This window comes from Nyctereutes procyonoides, unplaced genomic scaffold, assembly GCF_905146905.1.
Source record: "Nyctereutes procyonoides isolate TBG_1078 unplaced genomic scaffold, NYPRO_anot_genome, whole genome shotgun sequence".
Lineage (NCBI taxonomy): Eukaryota > Metazoa > Chordata > Mammalia > Carnivora > Canidae > Nyctereutes > Nyctereutes procyonoides.
Genome location: NW_026575122.1, coordinates 34501554 through 34519125, shown reverse-complemented (window position 1 = coordinate 34519125; position 17572 = coordinate 34501554). Strand labels below are relative to the sequence as shown.

The 17572-nt window shown below is 36.4% G+C and overlaps 1 protein-coding gene across 2 annotated transcripts in view; it reads right to left on the bottom strand.

The window, feature by feature from the left end:
* Positions 1–9914: 9914 nt before the first annotated feature.
* KITLG (KIT ligand) overlaps positions 9915–17572 on the bottom strand; it is an 81916-nt gene continuing 74258 nt past the window's right edge. For both annotated transcript variants that reach the window (XM_055336567.1, XM_055336566.1), the window contains one exon: positions 9915–11465. The gene's annotated coding sequence lies outside the window, so the exon portion shown is untranslated. The remainder of the gene's footprint in view (positions 11466–17572) is intronic.

Below are 17572 nucleotides of genomic sequence, written 5' to 3'. Positions count from 1 at the left end.
ACTGATGTGTGGGGTTATCTTCCCCTGCTCTCACCAGGGCATGAGTCACTTTTGTGTGCACCAGTCATGGCTAGGACTGCCTGCCAGGTGCAGTGGGTCAGAAGCTGCTTTGGAGGGATGCCTGCTGAGGCAGGCAGGTTGGATGCAATGAGTTAATAGCGGAATACTGGGCAGGTCATGTGGTTCTAACAAGATAGATGGAGGGTGTCAGCGCTGGTTCCAGAAAGTGTATGGCTATCTAGTTTGAGGAATTGGAAAAGAAATGGCACCCACCAGCACTTTTGTTTCTGGAGAAATCTGCAGATCCCTGCCCCTCCAGCACACATTCTACGATTATTTAATGAATCTCCCTCACATATACCTCAGACACTTTTCAAACTGCTGCTTCTAAGCTGTGTCTTAGGCCAATTTTTTAATATGCTGACTTCTTAAGGGCAGTGACTCAGTTTTCTACCACCCTCTGCCTCTCCTAGAGTTAAACCTGCTGGTTTTTAAAGCCATGATTGCTATGCCCCACCAGTTTTTAAAATTCTCGAAATTAAGCCCCCCTGGTTTTAAAAACTAGATGTTATTGGAACTGTATTCTCAGTGCAGGTCTCCAGTGCCAGAGGTGCCCGTGTAAGGTCTGATCCTTTTGCCTTTCTGTACTTGTGATGCTCTTCTTGTTTGTGGTTAGTCCTGCCAGGCCTTGGTTCCCAGCTATGTCGCTGTCCCTCCTACCCTCATGATGTGGCTTCCTCTCTCTGATGAACAGTGAAAGGTCTGTTGTGTCAGTTGTCAGGTGGTTTTCAGAGTTAGTTGCATGGATGTAGCTTTAATGTTGTGTATCCAACGGGGAAAGGTAAGCTCAGAAGTCTCCTACCATCTTCTTAAAACTCCTAGGTCTTTGATAGATAAATATATAGATTACATAATCTCTATATCCACTTAATATATTTGAATTAGGAGTTTACAATTTCTCAATTGTTTTTATGAGCTATTCCAAAACATCTTTCCAGATTGGAGTTAAGTAATATGTCTGAGTCTGGTCTTTTTTCTTCTAATGTGTTTTGATTTTTTGTTTTGAGTTTTTAAAACTATATCTTAGAAGTCCTTAAAATGTCATTATGTCCCAACAGCCTTATGTTGGGGAGACTATCTTGTTACACAAAAACTCTTTAGAACATTTTAAACTATGTTTAAAGAAATGCTTAAAGCTGCTATGTGAAAGACACTGTTAAGAGAATGAAGAGATAAGCCACAAATTGTAGCAAATATGTGCAAAACACGTATCTGACATAGGATTTGCATCTAAAATAAACAACCTTTTTAAAATCCAATATTAAGGAAACAACCCAATTTAAAAATAGACAAAAGAGTCGAAAAAACACCTCAGCAGAAAAGATAAACAGATGGCAAATAAGCTTATGAAAAGATGCTCACCATCATTTGTCATTAGGGAACTACAAATTAAAATAATAATGATATGCTATTACCCATCTATTAGAATGGCTAAAATCCAACAAACTGACAATAAAAATTGCTAGAGACAATGTGGAGCAGCAGGATTTATCATTCATAGCCACTGGGCATGAAAAATGATACAGCCACTTAAGAAGACAGTTTTGTGTTTTCTTACAAACCTAAACATAGTTGTACCATATAGTCCAGCAACCATGCTCCTAGGCATTTACCCAACTGATTTGAAAACTTATGTCTGCCAAAAATGAATGTTTATAGGAGCTTAATTAATAGTCACAAAAAAACTGGAAACAACTAAAATGTCCTTCATAGGTAAATGGATAACCAAACTGTGACACATCCAATGGAATATTATTCTATGATAAAAAGAAATAAGCTATCAAGTCATGAAAGACACAGATGAATATTAAATGCATATTGCTAATTGAAAGAAGCTAGTCTGAAAAGACTACATATTGTGTAATTTCAATTATATGACACTCTGGAAAAAGGAAAAACTGCAAAGACAATTAAAAATCAGTGGTTTCTAGAGGTACAGGGAGAGGGAAGGAATATTGAATACATAAAGCACAAGGGCTGTTTAAGGGCAATTAAACAGTTCTGTGTTTTCTATAATGGTGGGCATACAACACTACATATTTGTCAAGACCAGTACATTGAGAAGCCTAAAACATGTGTCCTCATATACAGATTTTCTGGTTCCATCAGCATAGCAGTTTTATTAAATTCTGTTGTTTCCTCACAATTAAGAGGGGGAAAAATGTGTGGTTTTGCTTATAATTATATACCATTTTACTAAGCATTTTCTGGCTGGGGAAAGGTACCAAGGATTTGACCAGTTATTAATGAAACCTGAGTCTTCCACTTAATAATTTTACACATCAGGTGACTGTGATGATTGTGAGAATTTTTCACAAACTGGCTTCTGCCTCCATTCCTGCCAGGTCCATAAGACACATTCACTAGGGCATCCTGATATGGCCTCTGGCCATACACTTTTGGGTCATAGTGTCCTAGTGAATTGGCACAGTGGCCAGCGGAAGTGTTACTAGAAGCCATTCCCAGAACACCAGAACACTAATACCTTAAAGATAAATGGAAATGTTTGCAAATTTTACAAAAATATATTACTACATGAACACATTGCTAGCTCCTTCCTATGATATATAAAAGACCTACAGTGTATAAGTGAGGACCAGAAATTTAAATTCCCCAGCTTCACAGAAAATCAGCCTCAGGTGTTAGGAGTCTTTGGAAATTCTGTTTATCTATCTATCATCTACTATCTATCATCTATCAATCATCTGTCAAGGTAAAGCAGCAATCAAGATTATTAGCTAAGAGTGAGAATGGGAATGCAGTGGGGGGTTTGGGAGAGAAAATATACAATAGGGGTACCTGAGTGGCTCAGTTGATTAAGCATCTGCCTTTGGCTCAGGACCCTGGGATCGAGCCCCACATTGGGCTCCCTGCTCAGCAGAGACCCTGCTTCTGTCTGACAGTGCCTACTGTGTTCTCTCTCTGTGTCAAATAAAAAAAAAAATCTTTAAAAAAATAACGTATAAAATAGCTATGAGAATGGAAAAGTAAAGAGACTAGAGAAGAGCAATAGAATAGAATTATAATTGTTGGAGGAGCATTAAGACCCACTTGATGGGAAGGAATCTAGAGAAAAATTAGTAGGCATGATGGTGTATTGCATTCCAGCCATGTTTAGCCATACAAGTACAGATAAAGAGTGGATGGAGAACTGGATTTGAGCAGGGGTGTCATTTACCAGGCAAAATTTAGGAAGTGAGAGGGATCAAGGAGAAGAAAGTATATGCAAGAGAGTAATTATAATGCTGGATTGTTGGATTTTAACATGTTTAAGGAGAGGAGAGAGGACATCAAAGTTGACAGTTAGTAGAATCAATAGATTGACAAGCCCACTGGGTCAAAGGGAGTAAACTGGAAAGATATAACGTGGTGGTGGTCAGAGATGGAATACATGAAATTGAGATATGAATGTGTTACAGTTAATTACAATGATAAAGTCTATAGGAAGACTTAGATGGTTAGGGTGATGTTAAGAACTGGTTCATTAGGAAAGAAGTTCAAGGACCTGAAAAGATAGGACATTGAAAGGATCACTTATGTTGCATATAAAAATCCCAAGAGTTAAGAATGAAATATATACACCGGTAGGCAGAGGAGTATAATGAAACCCCATGTAAGCATAATTTAGCTTCTACTTGACTCAACTACTGAAGGATCTTGTTTTATCTAAGTCTCCTATCTATACCCCCTTCCTACTCCCCCTTTCATATTACTTTTAGGCCAATACCTAAAAATATTTAATCTGTAAATATTTGTGTATATTACTAAATTATAACTTTTTAAAACATAACCACAGTATGCTTGTCACACAGTATGCTTGCCACACCTAAGAAAAATGGGGAATTCCTTAATATTAAAAAGTCAGTATTCACATTTCAATTGTCTCACATCATTGTACACTTCAATATTGCACTACAGCAGGGTATAAAATAGAGGCAAAAGTCTTCCTTTATTATTGAATTTAGGTTCCTCTAGAGATCAACACCACTAAGTACTTTATGTTAACTTCCAGAACTTTTTGGCATGAGCAAACCATACATGTATATGTGTCTGTGTATGTATATGTGTATATGCATATGTATATATAATACTATTCTGTAATCTTACCTTTTCCATTTATTAGAAGAATGTGTAACACTCTGGATCAGCCCAGAGAAATCTTTATCCACTGTGCCATAATGACCAGGAAAGTATACATGGACACTGAGATTGTAATGGAATGTGTGCCCTTTGGAATTCCAGTCTACATTTAGTACTTTCAGAACTTTTCCTTTATCTTCTTACTCAAAATTAAAAGGAGGCTCTTTTCTGAGGATTTATCTCTTTAGCCCTCTCAGTTAGTGACTGTGTTTCCTCCATAACTGGTAGTGGGACCAGAAGAGGGTTCTTTGCTCTTCATTGCTGCTTCTGTATTTTCTCCTCCTTAAGCCCTCCCAGATTTGAATCTCTTATCATTAGACTCTATATCCACTGCCACTCCCTGTTGCTTCTATGTATAACTCCCGGGTTCCTCTCCTTCATTTCTTAATGAAGAAATCTATTTCTTAGCACCTGGTCACTGTCACTCAATTCGTGTTCCAAATTGTTCATAATAAAACGTCATAGAAAATAACATCAGACATTGCAATTGCAGTAGGTAGTATCTGTTCAGTTCAAATTTTATTTCAATTACATCTTATTATTTGTATTAAATTTGGGGAATACAGTGGTATAAATATTCATGGTCCTACCCCTCATATTGTTTATGGCTTAAAGGGTAAAAAAAATCAATTCCCAATCTCGCCCTCCCCAACCCCCTGCTAAAATTACGAGCTGGACAACAGAGGGTTTTGTAGGCCATATTAAGATATTTGGGTTTTCTTCTGTAGATAATGAGAAACCATTTAAGTGTTTTAACCAGAGAAAAATAACATCAGATGTCTCTATATTCAACTCTAACTTGAGAAACTGATTGTAAAAGGACTAGTGATGTGTGTAGCCTCAGTTAGAGGGCTATTCTAGTTGTCTAGACTTATATTTGTAATAGTTTGCAATATAAACACTGAGCAAACAGGATCAGCAAAGTTTAAAAGAAAGGGGTGTATAAGCATTGCATCATAAAGCTAGGGGATATCATCTCAAAAGTCAAAAACCAACCAGAGGTCAAGCAGGATATTTATTGCCTAAACCATATGAGCCACCATGGTGTTTTATCTTGCCATTCCTCTTCTCAGAAACACAATGGGAAGTTTCCCATGTCCCCTAAGACTGTCTACCCTCCTTGTTACGGTATTCAAGGCTGTGCTCTCATCTCTATATTTCTTTTCGCATTATATGCACAGAGGATACTGGATTGACCTGATCAAATAAGCCCAGAAATTTTATTGCTTGTTTCGGAAAGTACTGCTCAAACAGGGCATAATTCCTCCATCAAAACTTGTCTTATTGTTGTAAGTCTTAGCCCAAATACCAACTCCTCCATAGTCCCACCTAGTCTTTCTCTCTCAAATTTAAAAAATGAAAAATGGATAAAGAATGAGAGCAAGAGAGCATAAGCAGGGGGGAGGAACAGAGGGAGAGGGAGAAGCAGACTCCCCACTGAGTGGGAGCCTGACATGGGGCTCTATCCCAGGACCCGGGATCATGACCTGAGCCAAAGGCAGACACTTGAGTCACCCAGGTGGCCCCATTTCTCCTTCTTGCATGCTTTAAGGACATGCTCTTAGCTTTGCATTTAGGTAATTACTTCAGTGTGGTTTTATGCATAGTACAGTGGTTTTCATATTGTCTCCTCACTAGAAACCTTTTGAGATCAAACAATGTTAACAGGCCAGGTAATCAAAGATTTTAGTAACCAGTAAATATTGAGTTAAAATGATTCATTTCATGTCCATATGATGACAAAATCTAGGTTAATGAGTTTCTGTAGAAAAATTTGATAATTAGTTTAATAAATGCTCAACCATTTTTTAAAGATTTATTTAGAGAGTGTGAACAGGACGGGGAGGGGAAAGGAGAGAAAATCTCAGACTCCATGCTGAGTGCTGAGCCCCACTTGGGACTAGTGTCCCAACCCTGATATCACAACCTGAGCCAAAATGAAGAATCGGATGTCCAACTGACTATGCCACCCAGATGCTCCCTCAACCATGTTTTAAATATATGTGATAAGCTTGAGATATTGACAGGTCAAACTTATGAGAGTGCATAAAATTCTTTATTTAGAACAATAAAGTATATGTATATATAATGTAATTTCAAATTCAAACCTGTATAAAAAAGGGTCAGGACATATACCTAGTTTAAAAAGTACACATATAGTATATACACATACACATCACATTTTACAACTTTTTATTTAATTACACTTCAGTCATAATAAACTAGAATAGTGTTGACATACATTTACATTACAATATGCAAACTCCAATCTATGACTGAACTAGCAATATATCTATGCATCCATCTAAATGTTTGAATACTTTTCAAGTCCATCAATTTAAAAAATAGTGACAAGTGGACACTATAATCACACATTAATCCTTAGAATATAGGATATTTTTCTTGAAAAATTTTGAGTCTTACAGTTGAGAAATCAAGTAATTGAAAATACTATATTTTTAGTTTAAAGAATTATCTTAATTTTATTTTTAAAAATAACATCATAAGGATGTAGTGGAGATGGCAGTTATAAATTTACAATGCTTAGGAAACATTTTAGGATTATGAATATCCCCTTTAATAGAAATTGCTTCTAAAACATCTTGTTAGGAAATGAAAGTACCATTATTTTACCTGTAACAAAGGCATTTCCAGACCTGTTAATAGAAGCAACAATACCAGAAAGTGTTATCAAACACCATAAATTACTAGTTTCAATCTGAATGTTTTTTTTTGTTTTTGTTTTTGTTTTTTTTTTTTTTTTTTTTTTACAAAATAATACTGTTTCAAAGACAAGCTGGCTTAATTAAAATTCTTATCCCACTTTCTAATTTTAAGATGTAATTTATGGATGACCCCTTTCCAAATGGATTATAAATTATCTTTTGGCACTCAAAAACTTTGAACATCTTACATTTTGTGCTCTAAGCTTTTAATAAAATAAAAGCATTTAAATGCTTAATTTGGTGCACTTCCAAATGTTACACATATCTTATAGTATCTTTTCCTAAAATGTACTCATGGTTTTCATTCTTCAGAGGCGATCCAAAAATGTTTACTTAAGCAAAGGAAAAAGCCATCTCTTGTGTAAATGGTTATCCAATTCACCCTACATGAGATTGAATTTTACTTTTACTAATGGATCCTATTTACATTACAAACAAGAACAGCAATGACTTTTTATGTTCAAATTGCTTATTCACAAAAATCAGAGTAGAATATTTTATGTGGAGTAATTTCAGATCTATTTTATTGTCTTTGTCAGTCATATAACAATAGGGTTCACACCCAAGATGTGACCTCCAACTTCACCATATAAATAAAAAACCTAGATCCAAAGAGGTGACTTACCAATATCATTTAACGGCAGAGTGGAGGCTTCTGACAATTTCCCCCACATCCATCTCACTATGCCAAACTGGTTTTTTGAATAATATTTCTTAAAGAATAGGTGAGAATGGCTAAATGTCTCATATTGGAATTACATTTTGAAACCAAAACCGAGCTGCGGAAAGACAGTAAGAGATATCCATGAATTCTGAATGGAATTTTCTGTTAATTTCAAACTTCAGTTGAATTAAGATACCTAAAATATGCCCAGAATTTCCCCCAAACTACTTTAATACTCAATTAATTAAATGTGTTTAATTCTTATTAAAAGCAAACACCTTTAGTAAGCCTTATAAACATACTTTCTCATATATTTTCATTCTTCACATACTTAATCCTTTTAAGAGAATAGGGGGCTTATTCTGTTATCATATTGAAAAAACTGAATTTGTCTTATTAAAAAGTGGCAGTGTGGTAAGCACGTAAGATCATTATACAAAATCCAGCAACACTCCAATATCACTGAGCAGGCACCGTTTATCACAGAACCAGAGAACCAGTTTCTTTATAGGCTTGTGTTCTACCAAAGAAAGAAGTGCAAAGCTTTTAGTAAAATTTAGAATCTGCAGACTTCTGAGATCATTTTAAAAGGCAATTCTGAAATGTTACAGAAGATAACTATCAGATACATGATACCAATTTAAAAGGTGATTTCATGGTTTATAATATCAGTTGTGAATTTTCCATGATGTCTGAAGTATATTCAGTACACGTAATGGATAAAATAAAGATATATATATATATTTCAGAGCAGATATGACAATTCCCAAGCAGCAAGCATCCAAAATAACGTTCAGCCTTTTTCTACTGTTCATGTATTTTATCGAACTTTAGTGTCTTAAATTGGTAATTCACATAACTCTCAATGAGCCAATATGTTTAATTAGGCACAATATATTGCCCCTCGCTTAACCATGCCATATTTTATAACTTGATGAATTTGTTTATTTAAGTCTATTGATTAGGACCATGCCCTTGAGTGGTAAAACCCAGCTCCTAGCTTTGAGAACAAAAGTGCATTTATTGTACTCTCAAGCTCATTAAATAGCATTTTCTCCTCCCGAAGGAAATCGAAACCACTGTTGAAATAAATCAAAACCATTACATTGACCAGTATCAATCTTCCCAACCTACGTCGGACCTACACACGTAGCTCATACTAATTTATATCTATTTTCCTCAAAACAATCTATGTCACACACCGAGACAGGTCCTTTCAGCAATTAAACTGATCTCTGGTTTTATTACTAATCGATTATACCAGGGGATGGTTAAGGGCCTGAATAAGTCAATGCAGCTTCCCAAAGCACCTGGGTTGTATCTTCGAGAAATGACTATCTCATGAGGAACCCCAGCACTTTAGAGAAGGAAGGGCTCAGAGAAATCCTCTGGGCTCTTTGGTACAAGAAAGAGCAAAGGCCACTTCACTGGAGTTGTATCTGGATCTGCTTTGAATATGATCTAAAATCCAACTTGGCCAGAAATTCTTGTACTTTTGAAATCAAAGGAAAGCTCACAGCTTTTCATGCCCTTTTGTATCACTACACTGAAAATGGTTGAGGGTAGAACGTGACAATAATATCACAAGAATGAAGTTATGATAGAAAACTTTGGATTCCTTAATGTGTATGTTCATGATCTATTAAAAGAGTCTTCATCAAAATGAACCACAAGAAATCACTTTAGTCAGATGTTCCTTTGACTATAAAAAAAAATGGTACTGGAAATTCACATACTGTCTTAAGTTTTAGTTTTATAAGCATGATGTCCATCTTGGGAATTCTTACCAAGTCACTCTCAATATGACAAACGCTGTCACACATTTTAAATAGCAAACTGACATGCATAACTACATAAAGCTCGCTATTTTTAATTCATAAACATTAATGAATATACAGTGCCTAATTTTAAATAAATGGATCCTTTAAACTGATAATGGTGATTATACAAGAAATAACTAAAGTTGCCTGATTCCTTGCCTTCTTATAAAAGCCAAGTAGCCTAGTTTTCAATACCCATGATACCATGTGGATATGGTTTTCTGAGATACTAAATATAATTTTTACTTTCTTTCATGGTGTAAATTGAAAATGGGACCTTCATACATTCTACAATTTTCCTAAAGTCCCTTTACATAACTCTGTAATAGTTTCAGAATATAAACATTTCATAATATATTTTGCAAGCACAATTTCTACACTCTTCTAGAGGTAGGGGGGAAAGGGTGCCGAATGTGTTCCTCAGTGAATGTCCTTCTGTTCATTGTTCATAGCTTCTTCAAGCCGTCTTTTAGAAAGTCTCCTCTCTCCACAGGCATCGATGTATTTTAGGGGGAGTGGTAGGGTTTTTTTTTTTTTTTTGAATGTTTTTCTTCAACTTAAACTAAAAACAAAAAACCCAGTTCATTCATTTCTCCCCCCACCCCATCCCTTGTAACTAGCAATCTGTCCTTTGTATCTATCAGCTCGGTATTTTTAATTTACTTTTCTAGATTTCACATATAAGTGAGATCATATAATATCTGTTGTTCTGACTTACTTCACTTAGCATAATGCCCTCAAGATCCATCCACGTTGTCACAAATTGTAAGATTTCATCTTTAGAGCTGAACAATCCTGTGTGTGTACACACATATTTATCCATGTATCCATTGGTGGACTTACATTGTTTCCTTATCTTGGTTATTGTAAATAATAACCCAAGGAACATAGGGGTTTATTTATCTTTTAGAATTAAGTGTTGTTTTCATTTTCCTTGGATAAATACCCAGAAGGGGAATTGCTAGATAATACAGCAATTCTATTTTAAATTTTTTGAGGAACCCCAAAATTTTTCATAGTGACTGCATCAATATACATTCCCACCAATAGTGCACAAGGGTTCCCCTCTCTCCACATCCTAATAATTTTCATCTTTTTGATAATAGCCATTCTGAAGGTATGAGGGGATATCTCATTGTGGTTTTGATTTGCTCTGGTGACTGATGTTGAGTATCTTTTCATTTATCTGTTGGCCATATGTAGGTCTTCTTTGGAAAAATGTCTATTCAGATCTTCTGCCCATTTTTTCATTAGATTTTCTTGCTATTGAGTTGTAGGAGTTCTTTGTAGATTTTAGGTATTAGCCCCTTTTCAGATGTATGATTTGCAATTACTTTCTCCCATTCAGTAGGTGTTTATTTTTTATTTTTCATTTTTTTATTTTGTTGATGGCATCACTGTTCTAATTCAGTACTGGCTCCCAGACATGGATAGATCCAGCTAACCATGTCCATTTGTCTAGTGGGATGTAGGTTTATGCTGAGAAGAGACTGAGATCAGACCCAGACCATTAGCATCTACAAGGCTGACATGCTGCCTACTCCAATCATTTTGTTTCCACTGCTTTCTACATGTAGAGTTGTTGATGCTATCATTTGTTTTTAAATGTTTTTCCAGATCCCTTTAAGAAAAATTATTACCTCTCCACTATTCAGGATAAAATCTACTTGCAGAGACCAAGATAACTATGAACCACAGGTTGTAACTGAAAATAAAGCTATGTGGCTTTTCAGCAATTAGACACTTCTGGAGGCATACAAAATGGTGCATGCAGTCTGGGACGCGTGTTTTCTCTCCCAACATCGGTTGCAAGTTCTAAATGAGACCACAAGTCCCCCAGGTCCTTAAAATAGAGTCCTGCTCCATGCAAGTTCTTCTTTATAGATGATTAATTCAGTGCCAGTTTCACAGTAAAACACTTTGTTCCAATTTGTGAATCATCCATATAGAGTCATGGGTAGCAAGAACAGATAAAAATGCAGTCTGCACTCCAGACAGAATATGAATTTGTTTAAAGCTGCTTCATTTATGAAGCAAACATGAACTGTTACCCGCCTAGAGAGGAAAGAAAAGAGAGAGGTTAGAGTGTATCTGCCTTTTCATTCTCAATAGCTGAATTCATAGAACTACAGATTGAGTAATAGACTAAAATAAATGCTTCACTTACACAGCCGAAAGAATTTGACAAATCTTTTCCTAGATGCAATGACTAGTCACTCTCTGTGATCTTCCTGGTAACACTTAACATTATCTGAAATGATCTTACTGTTTGGTTTTCTCCTCCCATTTGAATGTAAGCTTCATGAGGACACAGAACTTTGTCTTTTTTTTTTCTTCAAGATTTTATTTATTTGAAAGAGAGAGTGAGACAGAGTGAGCAAGAGGAGGGGGGAAAGGGAGAGGGGAGAAGCAGACTCCTCGCTGAGCAGGGAGCCCTACACGGAGCTCCATCCCAGGACCCTGGGATCACGACCTGAGCCAAAGGCAGACACTTAACCAACTGAGCCACCCAGGTGCTCCATTTGTCTATCTTTTTTGCTGCTGTACTCCAAAAACCTAGAACGGTGCCTGACACAAAGGACATACTCAGTAAATATTCCTTGAACATAAGGATGGATGAAGGAACACCTGGTGGCTTTCACACCCGTTTGCATACCACAGATGGTTTCCATTTGTGGTAAGAGGGTTATCTTGTAGCCCTGAATTTCTCTAACCAGGCTATGAAAAGGTAGTAGGTAAGGGGAGAGGTTTTTAAAGGACAAAGGCAGTGTCTAGAGAGAAAAAGAGTAGCATGAAGGAGGTATCCAGTGAAGTGCCAGAGACCATCAACAAATAGCCTTCTGGACACTGAGCAATGCCAGTGTCTTGACTGCCTAGCTAGGTTCAAGCCACTGCTTCTCCTAACAGGAATAGGAGCAGCAAGATCTCTTTCAATGCTGCCAGCCAAGAAAAAAAAGACAAATCCTGGCACCACATCCTAACAAAGCCTCTGTGGAGGTTCATTTGGCCTACCACAGCTTATACTTGTTGAAACGTGAAAGCCAGACATTGTTTCAGTTCTTCAGAGCTGGTGTTCATCCACTGAACTTTGGACTCCGCTTTGAGATTTTCAACTTTTGAGTCAAGTATCTGTACTTCCTTAACTTTTTTTTCAGTCACAATCCCTAAATAAATGTATCTATTACTTTTTCTTCCCTACTCAATACTTTCTCCTTGTCATTACCTACCAATTCCAGAATCTCGCTTTTTAAATATTTGAGATCAGTGCAAAGGTTAAATATAAATTGTATACAATTCCATAGTATAAGTGGTAAGAAGTGCAGTATTTTTTCCAGTCTCTGTAAATGAATATGCTAAAAACCATGTTATATGACAATTTACCAAGCAGAGAACTCTAGAAACTAGAGAACCTGCATCTGGGAAAGGAGAATTAAATCCTGAGAAAAAAAATAAGAAACATTAAGAAAACTTCATAAATCCAAAATATATAGATGTTTTAAAATAAAGCTTGATTAAAAAAAGCAAAAGGAAATCACACAAAAGGCAAAAGGATATATTTTTTAAAAAGTTAGGAATAGCTTAAAATTCTAAACTTAAGTAGAGAAGCAAGATTGGAAATCTATTTCTAGTTTTGTCCCCAGGTCTCTTAGCAAAGAAAATAAACTTGAAGATTTCACAACTGTGTTCCCATAGAACAAAAACTACAATTTTTATAATGATACCCTGGATCCTAGCAATCTCATGAAATGGGCAGAGTAAGTTGTATTATTCCCCTTACTATCTTTGAAAAACCAGGAGTTAAAAGACAACTGACTCATCCAAGAACATACAGCTTATCGAGTTCCAGAGCCAAGGCCTGGACTCAAGTCTAATCCCTTCTTATCCTCTCTCTGTATTATAATGTGTATACAGAAGGAACTCAAAAACAAATCCTCTGAAGCTCCAGAAATTCTTAGGAAATATCCAATAAAGAGTCACAGATCTTGCCAAGTTCTGTATGTGCTAAATGGCCAAACTTGTCTCAAAGTCATCCATGTTCCAACTCTAAGATCTATTATCTCTTGGCTCAGATCTGCAGGAAATGTCCAGGTTGTGTTTCTTTTATGAATCTCTCCACCAGCCTAGTTGTAATAAGAATTACTTTCAACACTTACCATGCTGGGATGTGTCACTAAACACTGCTGTCCTAGTGTCTACCAATTCATGCTACTTCTTATTGTCAGCCAAACTGGGCCTTCTCAGTGGTGATGCAGTCCTTCTCCTGAGGCCTCAATTAAAATTCTTTGTAGTTGACTCCCAAATCCCAAATCTATTATTTTCAACCATGACTGTTCTTTGAATTTCCAGTCTAACATATCTGGCCACTGGTCAGTATTTACTAACAGCTCATTTTCTTTTAATGGTATTGTCACCTCGTTAGTCCTATAGGTTCCAAATCATCCTTGAGTACTACTTGTGATGTCAAGTTTCACATCTCCCCAGTAATTAGAATGTGTGGATTCTTTTACTGCATATCTCCAAAGTCGTTCATGCTTTCTTATTTCCATGGCCCTCATCCTGATTCAGGTCATCAGTCTCTCATCTGTTTGGAAGAATATCTGGTGGACTCCCTGACTCCGGTTCACTGCTCCCCACCCATCTGGTCTGGCTGCACCAACATCTCATTACAGCTTTTATTGTATCACTCACATTTTTTTTAATGATTTATTTATTTATTTATTCATGAGAGACAGAGAGAGAAAAGCAGGCTCCATGCAAGGAGCCTGATGTGGGACTCGATCCCAGATCCTGGGATCACGCCCTGAGCCAAAGGCAGATGCTCAACCACTGAGCCACCGAGGCGTCCCACTCCTATCTTTTCTAAGCCCTCCAACAACTCCTTCCATTACTCAATACGGTCCACGTCCTGTACTTGGAATATTTCAAACCTATGCCGACATTCTTGTTTCTCAGCCCTTTAACTTCTCATTGTGTGGCCTTCCCCTGGAGTCCAACTGTACAAATGAACTTTTGAACACACTCCCTGCACTTCTGGCTTCCCTGACTCAGTTTATGGCATTTGCAGTATCTGGATCACCCCTTCCCTATTACTATTAAAATTTTATCAATCATCCGAGGTCAAGCTCGGTATAAACTCCACCACCATCACCTATGAAATGAAGCCTTTCTCTTATTGCTGATTTCTCTCTCCCTTCCGATAAGGCAACTGTATATGGGTGCACATGGTATAGTTCAAAGAGGTCCATCCATACCACACTTATGTTGAGGACATATCCTGTACAACCTTATGCAGTGATCTTACCTTCAATCTCTTTGCATTTTCCTTGTAAGCTCCTTTTATTGCTTTTTTAACTTCATAAACTTCTAGTTTCCTTTTAAAAATAGGTTATATTCATATATCTTACTTCCTTTGGTAGGCTATAAGCAATTTGAGGACACAACTAGGTTATACTAAGCTCTGCATCCAACAATGTACTTAGTAGAGTGTGTTGGAATCATTTGTGGGAAATGAACAAAGAACACAATTTTCCTATATTCTTTTCTTTCTTCTCAAACTGCTACACACAAGCTAATATATGAAAAATTCTTGTGGGATGTCACCTATGTATATTTGGCATCAGCTTGTTGGATTAAATTTTTTGTGTAGATATTTTCATGTTTGGTGTCAAACACAACTTTAGTATATTTTGTCTTAGAGCCAGTTTCTTTTGTTCCTAGCTCATTACCTTATAATCCTTCTATTTTCTTTCTTTGTTTTTAAAGTATCAAACCTTCCACCTCTTCATTTTCCATTATAGGTTATTTTTATTTGAAGAACTATTCCATTTTTTATTCTAGTATTCCAATATTTGTCCTAATTTGTTTTAGTTGGTGAAACTTCCACTTTAGGGAGTAATTGTTGCCATAAAGCTGCATCATTCCCTGTACTTTCCCCTTTCTTATTAACCAAGAAAATGGCTATAACCCAAATTATATCTAATTTTTAAAATATATAATAACAATTGCACATTATATTTCTGTCTTGGGACTTTTTAGTACTGTTTTATTTCTTGGCAAATTTCTTCTCCTACCACATCATATTCTGTTCTCCTAAACCTCTTCTTTCACCACAATCCTCTCCACAAATCATACTTCAAGTTTCTGGGAAGATTTTAAACATCTGTTGGTATAGGGACAAGCAAAAGACTTTACACAACTGAGTATTCAGGAAATGATTACAAATGACACCTATACATTTTGACTTTGGGGTCTATGGATTCATGATGACAAGCTGGCTCTTTTGTCTTCCTTTTTCCTATACTTTCCATGTCTATTTTGCTTACATTTTCACAGTTTCTATTCTCACATTATTGCAGTTCTCGGAGGAGATTCTCATCCTCTTCTTTTTTTTCCCCCAGCAAATATTCATTCATCACTTGCATGCACAAAGTATTAGCTATATAGTTTAGTGGGATTCCAAAAAGAAATTCAGAAACAAATCCTGCCCTGTAAGAACTTATGGTTCAGCAGAGGACACAAAATGTCTATAAAAGTAACTGAAGTCCTATTAATGTGTATAACATGAGTATTACATGTCCTATGAAACATAACATGAAATATAATTAGAGGGACCAAAATTTGGGGAGTCAGCCTTTTGGAAGTGGTGGTATCTGAGCAGAGTCTTGAGAGCTTTGCAGACATGATGAATAAGGTAGGAGAATGCCACCATAGATTCCTTATCCATTTCACACCTACTACTCAATGTGTGAAGAGTTATTTCTAAACAATCCAGAACTTCTTTTAAAACCTAGTTTGATTCATTGTACATGAGAAACATTTCACATTTTAAGAAAAACAGTCATTTCCCATGACTGTATTTCCCCTTGCTATTGCCTCAAATCAGCAAATTACACATATACTACACTAAAAGTAAACCCTACTTCACTTTCTTAAAGATTTTTTAAAATTTATTTTATTGAGGTAAGAACTCTTAATGTGAGATGTACCCTCTTACCACATGTTTAAGTACACAATACAGCATTTAGTTAACTATGTTAACTAAAATAACATAATATTTTACATTCTGCATTACAGCAGGGTATCTAGAACTTTTTCATCTTGTAAACAAAAAAAAAAAAACCTATTTCAGAAGGACTGTCTTCCTTGCCAGTGGTTAACTTTCATTCAGGGTTTATTCACTCTGTTGCTCATTGAACAAACATTTAGCAAGAGTCTACAACACATAGGCAACAAGTGAGTTGCTCATGAAGGAGATAGAGCAAGAACCAGACCGGTCCCTGACTGCTGCCTGACTACATATAACTAAGTTATAAGTTGCTTGACTATGGTTGCTTTAAAATGCAGTTTTTTCTCTTAAACAGGTGCCTTGGGTTTTCCCATCATAATCCATTTTCCAAATGTCACAGGACAAATGCACAATTAAAAACCACATGATTAAAGACCTATGTGCCAAAACAGCATCCCAGCGATACAATCCAAAACCAAACAGAGGACATTACTTGAGACTTGATGACTCAATTAACCATATAAAATGTGGTTTGTGGATGTCTAGCTTAAGGGAGCTGAAATGGCTTAGAAGCAACAGTGAGGCTCATGCTGGGGTTGAATGGCAGAGAAACTATTTTTCCTAGAAACCTATGATTTCAGCTTGCAGAGTACGGCTCCAGAAAATAAAAAGTATCGAGTGAAAGGTCTATTTGTTAACATTATTTGACAGATAACATGAGCTTAGAGAGAAGGTGAGATAGTGAGCAGGAAAAAGAGAGCTATTTATGCTTTGGATATAGTGATCAAGGGCCTGATTAAAGGCCCAAATGAAGTCCCTGTAAGAGCAAGGTTAAAGTATTAGAAAAATATGTGACATAATTATTATATCACGTTACTTGGGGCTGTTGAAAAATGTTTTCCAACTATCAAAGTGAGCTCCTGGAGGAGTCTAAAAGTTCTCTGACTCAGCATCCCTGGGGAAGTTCCAATCTGGAGGTAAATTTCTGAATCTGGGACAAAAATGAAGCTGACAGGATAGTGACCTATAAAGAAAAGGCAAAGCTCACCACAGACCATATACCTCGTAACTCTGGAGAGTAAATGATCTTGTGACAAGGAGGAAGTGCAGGGAAATAGCTGAAGACCTAGGGAGATGAGAGGACTTTTTTTGTGTG